The sequence below is a fragment of the Pleurodeles waltl genome, chromosome 8 (assembly GCF_031143425.1).
Source record: "Pleurodeles waltl isolate 20211129_DDA chromosome 8, aPleWal1.hap1.20221129, whole genome shotgun sequence".
Lineage (NCBI taxonomy): Eukaryota > Metazoa > Chordata > Amphibia > Caudata > Salamandridae > Pleurodeles > Pleurodeles waltl.
In genome coordinates, this window is record NC_090447.1 from 1,076,501,225 (window position 1) to 1,076,514,647 (window position 13,423).

At 43.5% G+C, this 13,423-nt stretch overlaps 1 protein-coding gene across 4 annotated transcripts in view; it reads left to right on the plus strand.

Moving 5' to 3' along the window:
• Positions 1-13,423, plus strand: part of DIAPH3 (diaphanous related formin 3) — a 1,960,340-nt gene that overhangs the window by 603,882 nt on the left and 1,343,035 nt on the right. The window lies entirely within an intron of this gene.

Here is a 13,423-nt window from a genome sequence, read left to right on the forward strand (position 1 = left end):
GGAGTGGCATAGATTTTTGCAGAATATAGTGGTGTACAGTGCAATAGCATAGAATTCAGTGGCATACAATGTGGCGTCATAGAACTCAGTGGTGTAAGTTAAAGTGTTGCATAGTAGACTGCAGTGGATACAGAGTAGAGTGGCATTGAGTAGTGCAGAGTATAGTGCAGTGTTGCAGCTTGGAGTGTCATACAGTGCAGCAGTGTAGCGTGGCGTAGAGTGCATTGGTGTAGTTTGCAGTGGTGTAGTGTAGAGAGGGGTGTTGAGTAGGGTGGGGTACAGTGCAGAAGCATTGAGTACAGTGGTGCAGAATAGAGTGCAGTAGTGTAGAGTGGATTGCTGTACAGTGCTTAGGGGTATAGTGTTGCAGAATATAGTGGCATAGAGGGCAGTGGCATAGAATTCAATGCCATACAATGCACACTAGTAGAAGGCAGTATTGTAGCATACAGTGGTGTAGAGTGGTGTGGCGTAGAGGCGTGGTGTAGTGCAGAGTGCCGTAGAATGGCGTGGCATAGAGTAGCGTGGCGCAGAGTGCCTGGGTGGCATGGGGTACAGTGACATGGTGTAGTGCCGTGGCGCAGAGTGTTGAACATGGCTTAGAGTAGAGTGGCGCGGCATGGAGTAAAGTGGCATGGAGTAGGGTAAAGTTACGAGGCGTAGAGAAAAGGGGTGCAGCGTAAAGTAAAGGGGCGCAGCATAGAGTAAAGGGGCGCAGCGTAAAGTGGAGTGGCATGCAGCGGAGTTGTGTGGAATGGCTTTGGCTGGCGTGGAGTACAGTGCAGTGGTGAACAGTGCAGTAGTGTAGAGTTGAGAGCATTGGTGTAGAGTGCATTGGCATAGAGTAGAGTGGTGTAAATTAGAGAGGCGTGGAGCACAGTAGATTGTAGTGGTGCAGAATGCAGTGGCCTGAAATGCTTTAAAGTGGAGTGCTACAGGTAGAGTGCAGTGACTTGGAGTAGTGCAGAGTAGTTTGTAGTGGCGTAGAGTGGGGTATGCATTGTGTGGTAGCACATTGCCATTACAAACAACACATTTTCAGTTGAACTGACCATTAATTTGCACATACATACAGTTTTACTAATGAAACTATACAGCGCACAAACAATAGTGTATGGAAGTTGCATCTCCTAGTGTATCAATTTGTTTTAATCATATTAAAGTATTTGTTCGAAAACACTTTTAAAATTTGCTTCATTTGTGCATTCCTAATTCTGAAATAAACATTTAAATGAATGGCAAGTATTTCAGAATATAATACTTGCTGTTCATTTAAATAATGTGTGCTACGAAAAAGCTATTTCCTACCTCAGTATCCAGCAGGATTATCACATAAATCCTTTTGAGTTGGAGAATGAAAAATAAACACCAAGCTCCCTCATAAGACAGAGAATGACATTTGACCTGTTTCTGAATGCACAGCCAATCTGACTAGAACAAGATTCACACATCTGTTACGGAAAGGAGCACTCCTGGAGGAATACAGGCAGTAGTGCCAAAAGGCTTTACTCCTTGGTAGGGGCGAACTTACACTGGACAACCTAAAACAAGTAAAGCTAGCAAATGACAGCCCAGAAAAATGAGAGTTACAAACCCAATGGCAAGCAGCAGGCGAATTCATTTGTAGGGAAGCTTTCTAAATGTCCAAAGGTGCTGGACCTAAAAAGGACTTGGACCTAAAAATGATTGAAGGGCAGTTTCCCAGAAACAGAACAGAGGGCGACTGCTGCGTGGGCTGGGTGCTCACCTGACCATCATTCCCTCGTGCATGGGCCCAGCTTGCCCATGCTAAAGGCCAGAGCCCTGCAGCCTACACTTATGAAGCCTCCTTTCACGTTGCAACAAATGCCAGCGAGCATTTAGTTGATGATTAATGAACATTTTATGTCCATTCATTGTCTAATTTTAAAAAAAAATTAAATCGAAATGCAGCAACGCACCCCGGAACATATTCATTTACGTGGCGTTTCTCTTTCTGCCTGTGAAATCCAGCCGGCCTACAAAATAATCTACTCAAGTTGTTGACAAGGGCTCCAGCAGTTTGTTTAAAAAGCAACTGTTTCTTGACTGATATTTTGAAGGAGCCTGAAGTACGTTCGGAGTAAAGATTTGCAATTCCGTGCATATTTCAAGCACCCTTTGGGAAGTTCTCCCAGCAGGAAAAAACAAATTAATTTAAAATCAGTGTAGGTATCTTGCCTGCTTCAAACAAATTGAATTGAGGTAAAGGCCTTTTTCTCGCGCCTTAAAATTCACACTGACATACATGCCTAGATTTGATTACGCGATGCTTCAAGGCATGCCGCCTGTTGATTATCGAGGCACGGCGACTGAATGGCAATATGAAATGATTTGATTCAGCTCTCTATGTATTTTTCGAGTGTAATTTTTACCTTGTCATATCCAAAAACAAACATCTGCATGCAAGTGTATTTTAGGGCGAATGTTTAACTTTTGCATATCTGTGCATCGGGAGGGATAATAATCATTCTGCTTTTGATTGTCTTAAGAAGAAACGGGTATAGCTACAACGAGTCTCTGTTAATAGCATCAGTCATTTCCAGGCCATTCACATGGATTTTTACTCCCTTATTATTAAAATATATATTTTGGTGTTGGGGTTTTCAATAGGATGTGGCTTCCTGATATTTATCTGCGCAGCGTCCATTTATCAATCTGCCAGGAGTGTGATGAGGTCAGTGTGGGGCTGCAAGAACAAATAAATGAGGACATTATCAAAAAGAAAAAACGATTAACACGTTGCCTTTTGAGGGTTTACATTGGAGAATCGAACCATGGACGACTTAAAAGTATACAGTTGATTATTCTCACAAAAAATCTCTTAAATAATTCTCCTCTTTCATGAGAACCCTCGCTGAAAAGTTGGTATCCAAGAAGTTTTAACCACGCGCTCCCATTAATGGCTGTTGTGTACCACATTAATCCGTACACTTTGTGTTGAAATGTCTGTCTTACCATTAGTAGTTGTGGCAGTGTGAAGGTTGGACTGGTTGCAACTTAATCCATTCAAAAGGTTGCATCCAGACTAGAAAACTATACAGTTTTAGCTGTATTCAACCATTTATTTTACCTGGTTCGAATCCAAATAACTTTCAGATGACATTGTCATACAAATGCACTTTGCTAAGACTGTCCTCTAATAAACCGGTAACTCTGACTTCTAGACTGCTCTCTGTCCTAGAGCTTTTGTGGGGGACCCAACCACCAGTCCACAGAAAACATTTCTCCATCTGAAGTACTGTAGAACCTCCGACAGAAAGATGTATACTTGGGATCAGTGCTACAACCTTCTCCGCTCCCCCCTACACCTAATGTAGGACATCAAGCTGCGAAAAGCCTAGATCTGAGAAGAGCTGTTTGAGTGTGGCATTGATTGTAGCTTTCAAAAGTAGGATATTTGCAATTTATTTGACGGGGCTGTCCCTCAAACCCATCACTGAAATCTGTTGAGACATAACTCTGTTAGAAACTTTGATTAAATCTCCTTTACGTTTATGTGTACCCAATGAGATGTTTCATTTTTTTCATATGCACCATGTGTGCCTCGCTCTGCTTTTAGAGTATTCACAGAATCCTCATATGAAAAATTAATTTTCTGGTGTGACAGCTTGCCGCTTTGTGAAGGAAACAGAGGTCCAATGTTATTTGTTGCCATTCCTCAAAACAAAAAACAAAACTATTTTCCTACCCACTGACTTGAGTAACAAAAGAGAAGAAAAAGAGGAGTTTACCCTATTGGGATTCAAAAGCTTGAAAGAAAAGTGGTGCTTCTTCTTCTGGCTTTTCTATGCTCACCGAAGAGTAAGTTGTTAAAGTCTCTGACCCACTCTTTTTGGTGGGGGAGATCATGTGGGCTATCTTAGCTTTATATCCATCAGGACTAGCGTGACATGCTCAACAATGAGAGTATTAACATCACCCAGGAGGCGGACTGGCCGTTGGGCCCCAGCCACAAATAGTGGATACATCTACATCACCTGTAGAAGAGGAACATTTCTCTAGCAAATCCAAGCCTTCAGATGGGCCCTGAGATACCAATATGCCCTTCCTGACAGCATTTATGGCTGCTGACTAGACCCTTACCCGAGTCCTGCTTGGTGTGTAATAGTAGATATGTGACGAAGTTGTGCTCAGCCTCAGTTGCGAAGCACATTTTGTTCTACAGGAGGACTAGTGTATTCACGTCTAAGAGTAGACCTTCTATCATACGTCACCAAGGGCATACTAATTTGGGTCAAGGACAACAAATTTCCAATTTTATTTTGTATACTGAGCAACAGGCTTGAACTCCTGTAGAGCACAAACCCTTCAACTGTTAGTTGATAATCTAAAAGTATGGATCTGTGAAAGATAATTGCGTGCTACTAACGCAAGGTTTGTATTCGTATGCATAAGCTGTTCAAACATGTATACATTATTAACTAATGCAAAACATTTACTATTAGGCTGACAATTTTATGAAACTGCAGTGAGCTCATCTTGCCTTACTGACTCTTGTTCCAGTTTACAGAAGTATAAACGTGTTTGCGAATTGTAAAACAAAATTAGACTATTTACAATGCGTGATGCTTCCTGAATTATACATGCATAAGCATGACAGCAAGATTGCTTTCTTACAAAACAAAATGTACACAAAAATATGCAACATAAGGAAAACATTCTTGCTAAAGTATGGTGCAAATTGAAAGATCATTTATACAAGGCACCATTTCGTAAAACATGTTTGATGCATGCCAGTATTAAACAAAATAATGATAGTGGAAAAGCTGTGTAAAACTGTTAAGGACAGCTTGGAAATAGAACTGCTGCCCTTTTCTTAAATAAAGTCACAAAAGTGCATTGGAGGGTATGAGAGTTTATAAAAGCTAGGCTTTTGTGTATTAAATTTTTTTATGAGCAAATATAAATGCATACATTTGTTCATGCAAACACAGCTGAGCAATTGCAAATTTCCTTTCCATATGCTTGTTTCCCCCATCTTGAAAAACATTTAATCATGCCCTTATCAGGAGTTAATTTCCAACCTTTTGCAGTATGGGAAGAGATTAGAGAGGAGCTGGTGTGTACCCTTAAACATGGTAGTTTGTGGGTGTACACATACTTATGTGGCATGCCAAATGTGGAACTATCACTTTTAGCCTACTTCATGCCGATTTGGCAAAAAGTGGCAAATCAAGGCCTTGCTAGATTCCAAACCCAGATATATTATGTGTAGGAAGCTGGCTCTGTATATACAATACCAAAATGAGATATAGTGTGCACAGAGTCCAGGGGGAGTTCCCCAGAGGCTTAACAGAGGCTTAAGTAGATAATACTAATGCTCTTCTTTGTGGTAGTGTGCTCGAGCAGTTAGGCTTATGAAGAAGGTAGCGCAAAACATTTGTTGTACACACACAGACAATAGAAGAAGCACACACTCAATGACTTAACTCCAAACTAATGTTTTTTATTTAGCAAAAATATTTTCTTAATTTATTTCTAGAACCACAAGATTCAAGTTGCAGGTAAGTACATTAACCCCTTCGCTGCCAGGCCTTTTCCCCTCCTGTGGCGAGCCTTTTTTTGGCTATTTGGGGCAGTTCGCGCCTAGGCCCTCATAACTTTTCCTCCACATAAGCTACCCATGCCAAATTTGCGTCCTTTTTTTCCAACATCCTAGGGATTCTAGAGGTACCCAGACTTTGTGGGCTCCCCTGAAGGAGACCAAGAAATTAGCCAAAATACAGCAAAAAATTCGTTTTTTTCAAAACAATGGGAAAAAAGGGCTGCAGAAGAAGGCTTGTGGTTTTTTCCCTGAGAATGGCATCAACAAAGGGTTTGCGGTGCTAAAATCACCATCTTCCCAGCTTTCAGGAGCAGGCAGACTTGAATCACAAAACCCCATTTTTCAACACTATTTTGGCGTTTTACCGGGACATACCCCATTTTTACTATTTTATGTGCTGTCAGCCTCCTTCCAGTTAGTGACCGAAATGGGTGTGAAACCAATGCTGGATCCCAGAAAGCTAAATATTTCTGAAAAGTAGACAAAATCCTGAGTTCAGCAAAGAGTAATTTGTGTAGATCCTACAAGGGTTTCCTACAGAAAATAACAGCTGAAATAAAAAAAATTCTGAAATTTAGGTGAAAACAGCCATTTTCCCTACGTTTTACTCTGTAACTTTTTCCTGCTATATCAGATTTTTGAAAGCAATATAATGTTACGTCAGCTGGACTCCTCTGGTTGCGGGGATATATAGGGCTTGTGGGTTCATCAAGAACCCTAGATACCCAGAGCCAATAAATGAGCTGCACCTTGCAATGGGTTTTCATTCTATACCGGGTATGCAGGAATTCATTTGCTGAAATATAAAAAGTGAAAAATAGGTATTTCCAAAATGGCCACAGGATAAGGTGTTGAGAAGCAGTGGTTATTTGCACATTTTTTAATTCTGGGGTCCCCATACTAGCATGTGAATTACAGGGCATTTCTCAAATAGACATCTTTTTTACACACTATCTTACATTTGGAAGGAAAAAATGTAGAGAAAGACAGGGGGCAATAACACTTGTTTTGCTATTCTGTGTTCCCCCAAGTCTTCCGATAAAAATGGTACCTCACTTGCGTGGGTAGGCCTAGCGCCCGTGACAGGAAACACATCACATTTTCCCAAAGAAAGCAGACCTGTTTTTTGCAAAGTGCCTAGCTGTGGATTTTGGCCTCTAGCTCAGCCGGCACATAGGAAAACCTACCAAACCTGTGCATTTGTGAAAACTAGACACCTAGCGGAATCTAAGATGGGGTGAGTTGTGGGGCTCTGACCAGGTTCTGTTACTCCAGAATCCTTTGCAAACCTCACGATTTGGCCAAAAAAACACGTTTTCCTGTCATTTCGGTGACAGAAAGTTCTGAAATCTGAGAGGAGCCATAAATTCCGGAAAACCACAGACAAGTAGGAGGGCCGCCTGCTTGAATGTTGCTGCACTGGTAGTATGGTTCTCCAAGGCCTGGGGGCTGCGAGTGCAGTGTACCTTTTAAGTGTCGGATATCTTCATAAGGAGCTTTTGGGGTCGGGGGAGCCTCCGGATTCACACTGCAGGCATCATCGTGAGGGGCAGGAGAGGTCAACCCAGGGTGGACACTTGTTTGGAATTGCCTGGGGATCTTCTCTAGCCGGTTGGGCAACCTGGACACTGGACGTAGGAGTCTGGTGCAGAGTGGTCAGGATTCACATATCCGGGGAGGTTCTGCAGTCCTTTGGTGTAGTTTATTTTTGGGCAGGGCTACTGTCCTCTGGAGTTCTTGGTCCTTTGGGATGCAGGGCAGTCCTCTGGAGCTTGGCAGAAGTCGATGGACCCGCAGGATGCGTCGCTTTTCTTGTGCAGGTTCTTTGAAGCAGGAGACAGGCTGGTAGGGCTTGGGCCAAGTCAGTTTTCGGCTTTCTTCTTCTCTGCTGGGGTTTCAGCTTAGCAGTCCTTCTTCTTTCTTGTCAGGCCGCCAGTAATCTAGCGACTTGGGTTCAGGGGAGCCCTTAAATCCTTTATTTAGGGGAATTACAGGGGTCAGAGAGCAGTAGCCAATGGCTATTGTCCGTGAGGGTGGCTGCACCCTTCTTGTGTCCACTCCCTTTGGGGAGAGGGACACAAACCTAACCCTATTGGTCCCTGTCCTCCAAACTAAGATGGAGGATTCTGCAGGGACAGGGTCACCTCATCTCTGGATGGACACCTTATGGTGGTCGTACCTGGGATGGTCATTCCTCTCTGTTTTCCCTATTTTTTCCGCTGGACTTGCCGCCAAAAGTGGGACTTTGTCCTGGGACAGGCAACACCACTAGCTGAGGTGCCCTGGGGCACTGTAACGAGAGTCTTGAGCCTTTGAGGGTCACTACCAGGTCTTAGTTCCTGCAGAGGGAGGTGTGGAGCACCCCCACCCAGGACAGGCTTTGTTTCTGGCCACAGAGAGCACAAAGGCTCTCACCCCTTGTGGTCAGAAACTCGTCTGGAAGTGGCAGGCTAGCACAGACCAATCAGTCCTGCACTAGCAGTTTGGCTAACATACAGGGGGCATCAGTGTGGGTTTATTGTGCTGAGAAGTTTGATACCAAACTTCCCAGTATTCAGTGAAGCCATCTTAGTCCATATACTCTATATGGCTTTCCTGCACTTACAATGTCTAAGAATTGGCTTAGACACTGTAGGGGCATAGTGCTCATGCAGCTTTGCCCTCAGCTGTGGTATAGTGCACCCTGCCTTAGGGCTGTAAAGCCTGCTAGAGGGGTGACTTACCTATGCCATCGGCAGTGGTTTGTGGGCATGGCACCCTGAGAGGGGTGCCATGTCGACTTTGCCTTTTTCTCCCCACCAGCACACACAAGCTGCAAGGGCAGTGAGCATGTGCTTGGTGAGGGGTTCCCCAGGGTAGCCTAACACATGCTGGAGCCCTTCGGGACCTTCCCCTGCCACAGGGCCCTTGGTACCATGGGTACCTTTTACAAGGGACTTATCTGTGTGCCATGAGTGTGCCAATTTGTGGAAACAAAGGAACATTTGGGAAAGAACACTGGTGCTATGGCCTGATTAACAGGATCCCAGCACACTTTCATTCAAAGTTGGCATCAATATTAGTCAAAAATGGGGGGTGGGGATGGGGTAACCATGCCAACAGTGGCACTTTCCTACATTATGCATTAATAATCTGAGAAGCTATTATCAGATATCTGATATAAGAACGCTGCCATAATTTATCACCTCACTGCATGGCACAGGAAAGGACAAGTGTAGTAGTTTTCCTAAAGGACAAGTTGTTTTCTGAATCATCCTGTCCTTAGCTCAATGAAATATCGTATAACAGTCAGGCCTTGGGGTTTTATCTAAGGGTCACAGCCAAATGACCTGGAGGTTTTGTCAAGGGATCACAGCTTTTGCGGGGCCATTTCCCTGACTTGGGGATCACAAAGCTGAGCATGGTCGAAAAGAGGTTAATGCTTTAAATTAAAGGTAAAAAATTAAAAGGGAGGGCACCCTTCAGTAAGTCAGTGAGATGTATATCTGCCAGGTCAGATAGTTTCGAAGAGGCCTCCTCTCTCACCTCATGGGGAAACAAGGTCAGCATCAATCAAGACCTTGTCAACAGTCATCTCTGCAGGGTATGAGTTAATTTTACCCTAAATAGTGATAGTCATTTTCTTTACAGGCATGTAGCCTTTCTGGTGTGGAACAAGCTGGGGAGAGGCTTTTTTCTGCAGGCTGAATGTGGTAATACTTGCTATAGACTTGTCATAGTAGTTAATTGATGGCAGTCTTTCTCCTGTGACTGTATGCCTTAGGTGGAAGCATTGATTGGGCCTTGCACATTGATGTCATCTGGCAGTACATTCACTGATTTGACGTTGCTCATAGTAACAAATATGGAGCCTTGACTGGTATGTACCTGTGTTGATTAAGGCTTCCCTCAATGACTACTGCAGACCTTTACTTTTTTCAGCCATCTTTATTAAGTGTTTTCAGCATTTACAATGGTGTTAACATTAGGGTACATCTTGCTTAAAGTAGTGCACGTAGAGCATAGCCTGTAGGTAGTATGTGGTTGTATCATTGTGAAAGTGCATAACCATGAAACAATAACTGAAATCTGAGCCTCGTCCCATATATTCATGACAGTCGGTGTAGGTGGAGTGCGGTGGTGCCCTTAGACGCCATAGTAGAGGGGCAAAATTACAGTCCTTTTATGAACAAGTGGTCATGCAGGAGCAGTGAGGGAGATGTGGTAGCATACTGTAATAGAGTGGAGGGGGGTAGGACTAGGGTGACACATGTATTTTAGTCTGTGGAGGTCTGATGTGGTCGCCTGGATCCCCTTGAACTGTGAAGAGTAGATCATATCATGAGGTTGCTATGGGACGGTTCCACAATCCTCTTATTTCTTCTCTCTGGAGTGTGGCAGACTCTGGCTTGGCCCATTGAATCATGTTCTGCCATTGCATGGCACCCAGTAATATCTGCCCTTTCCGGTGTATTGCAGTCGCTTGTCGGGTGATCAACAAAGCTAGCTCAATAAAGCAGTTGGTTGCACCACCCGTCCTTCAGTGCATATAGAGATCCAACAGGCAACTGGCCATGCATTCGAGATCCCACCAACCTGTAGTGCACCTGAGGGCTGAACACACGTCTGTTCATAGAGTTCAGGTGATTGAACAGTCCCAGAACATGTGTATTATGTCTGCTGTGGGAGAACGACAACACGGGCAATCAGGCCACTGCAAACCTTCAGTTCACTCATTGAGAATTGTAAGCATTTGAATCCCAGAACTCAGGTGTGGCGTGAGTGAAGGACTTTCCCTGGTATGTTTGTTTTAACTCAGGGTGGTTAGGCCAAATGTGTAACACATGAAGACTCCTTGTCACTTCCATGGCTGACATCCTTTCGCTCCTTTTTTCCATTACATACTTGGACCCTGATTACTAGCTGTGTGGAGCAGAATACCACGTGAAATTCTACTCCACATAATCAGGAGATGCGTGGTGTTCCTGCACTCTGATGTTTGTGGGTGTGGGAGCACCGGACCTATTTTACAGTCTAGAAATTTCAGCCAGTAAAATTCCATTACAGAATGCAGCCTGACCCCTGCCCACCCCTACACCAAAGCATTGCACAGGGGAGCATGTAATGCTGTCTTTTATGCCAGGCACAACTTCCTCTTACCTCCCGTGTCACCTCCAGTATTCCCTCCCCACCAATTCCCACCACCTTACAGAACCCTGCAGACATTTAACATATTCTCTGAGGAGGTAGTAATTGCCTACGTTCTATTTGAAGGAATAAACAATTCTACCAGGTAATTGCAGATTAGCCGAGTTATTGCCCATTCTGTGTGGTTTAACTAATAATTGCAGGAATTTTATGCAGAGATTCTGCCTGGTACAAATCCTTGGTACTGTTAATCAGGGTCCCCAATGATCTTTTTGGTTTTGATTAAAGAGCTACTCATTAAACACCCTTTCGTTATAAGTAATTACTGCCTTCATCCGTTTTCCCTCTTTTTCTTTTTTCATGCTACATCATCAAGTCAGAGAAATAGAGGTTGTGTGAAGATGAATGATAGACTTAAGAAAATGATGCTGTACTTAGATGTATGTTGCAATCACTGTAAATTAGATTAGGAAAAACACGTATACCTAGGAATTATTTCAAGTCACAACTATGTGGTCTATCAGAGGCCGCCCTTGTGTTGCGTATCAGCGATGGTAGCGGTAATGATATAGAAGTCCTCCAGTTGAGTGAGGTGATCCCTTAGCTGCTGCGCAACAGCCTGATGGTGTACATACCAAGAGAAGCCTCAGTGGAGGCCACTGATACAGGATGTCAAACTCAAGCGTAAATTGGAACTTTCCTATGCGGAGCAGTCCCATACGGGTTGAAGCAAACAAGCTTACAATGCATGGAGGCTACTCAGAGCAAAAGAAGTTTGTGCGTTATCACTGCCTAGCGATCTGTGGGCCAATGTTACTTCACAGTTTAAGTTCTAAGAATGTCAAAAACGTGGAAAAAAATTACGAAAGCCAGGAGAGCTCAGGACAAGTAGTGCGATGTGTAGGCCAAAAGAAGGTGGGGATAAACTCTTTAAATTTAATACCAGGAGTGTAAGCTCCAATACATCATAAAAATGTAATCTAAGTGCATAGTGAAAACAGAAGACGAAAGACATATGCAAGGAAAAGGCTGTAATCTCATTGCCTAGGGTCAATCAGAAAAGGCTGTTGCTTTCAAGGCAACTCTATTTGTTACTCCTGTTGGACTGCTCTACTTTGTGTAAATGCTTTGGAGGGTTTCCCAACCTGTGGTCCCTGGACTTCAGGGAGTCCGCGAAGCCTCCTCAGGGGGTCCGCGACTGCTTAGAAAATTAAATAATATGAACGGATTAGGTCCCCAGCTTTCAGTAATGACTCAGTGAAGGGGGTCCCTGGATTCCAATAAAGATTTATTGGGGACCCCGGAATGATTAAGTAAGGATCCACAGAAGTCAAAAGTTTGGAACCACTGGTGAACACAATATTAATCGCCGTGTTTGGTACTAAATGTTTATAGATTCTCAAAATTCTGTTGCCTGAATATTGACATCAAAGAAGAGGTCAAATTTGCCAAAAAAACCTGTAGCGGGGACAAGATGTTACTGAGCGTATGAAGTCCCGTTATTCTATCTAGAAGAACCAATGAGGCATAATTGGTGTGTTTTATAATGTTTTATTAACTCTATATTTCTTCTTGTAGGTTAAAGGGCATCACTGTCTATCTCTTTCTGTTCGTTCCTCTGATTACTTAGTCAGTTTTTTTCTCGTCTTCTTTAACGCAAATTCCGTATCGAGTCTTCAATTTACCTCAGGAAGAAAGAAGGTAAACAACCGATGAGTGACATGGAAGACGTCTCCTATCATTAAAGGGTGTGGGGGTCAACAGGGTGGAGAGAATGTATAGGGAGAAGTAAAGGGTCACGGTGTAGGGAAGCTTTTAACTGTGCATGCGCTTCTTTAACCCTTAGTGCCATGCAACCCGCTGTCCTTCCCTTTCTTTATCCTTGTATCCCCCTCGTCCCGAAAACCCTCTGTGGTCCTGTATACAATTTCGTACCTTGTACAGCCACGTTTGTCTTGCGACGTGGCAGGATGGTGCATTTTTCTCAGTCTCCACTGCTCGTCTTGTTCGGCTCTTCTAGTCTTCTTCAATTTGAATCTGCCTCCTCTTCCCGTCTCCGTCTCTCTCTTTCACAGTTTACGCCTCCTGGATTGGTTGCCCCACCTCCGTAATCCCTCCTGGCTGCAATGCCTATTCCGACCAATCAGGACTGCGGGCATCGCTTTTCAGAAGACTTTACTGCAAACCTCGTGCCTTGTTGTACCCCTGGGGTCCCTTTCATTAGGTATACTTGATATCTCTCTGGGCGATGGGCCCGACTTACTCGATGAGCCTGTTTCAAAACCCATGCAGAAGAATTTTCTGGGAACACAGCTTTGACACAGCGTTTAGAATGAGAATAACATTCCCTGGCCACTTTTTGGTAGCAAAGGTTAAGGTCTCTAAACCCCAGAGTGGGGGAAGAGGAACATCTGAAACTCTGGAGAGGCTTTGGCACGTACATGTTGATGTTTTTTTTGTTATTTTTTTTAATACTAGAAATACTGAACTGCACATTGTTTTAAAGAATGAGGGCTAAATACTGAGGCCAGAGCTTCAAAGCGTAATAACGGATCCTAAGGGAATTACCGCTACATAAAACCAAACCACTTCAATTTAGAGTCAGCCTTCAATCTGTCGATCCCGGTAAATTCAGTATCATTAAGTGTGTAACAAAATCAGTTATATGTGAGCTTAGAAATGGCAGGAGTGTGGTATGACATACTAAGTAAAAACAAACTTCTCACAATT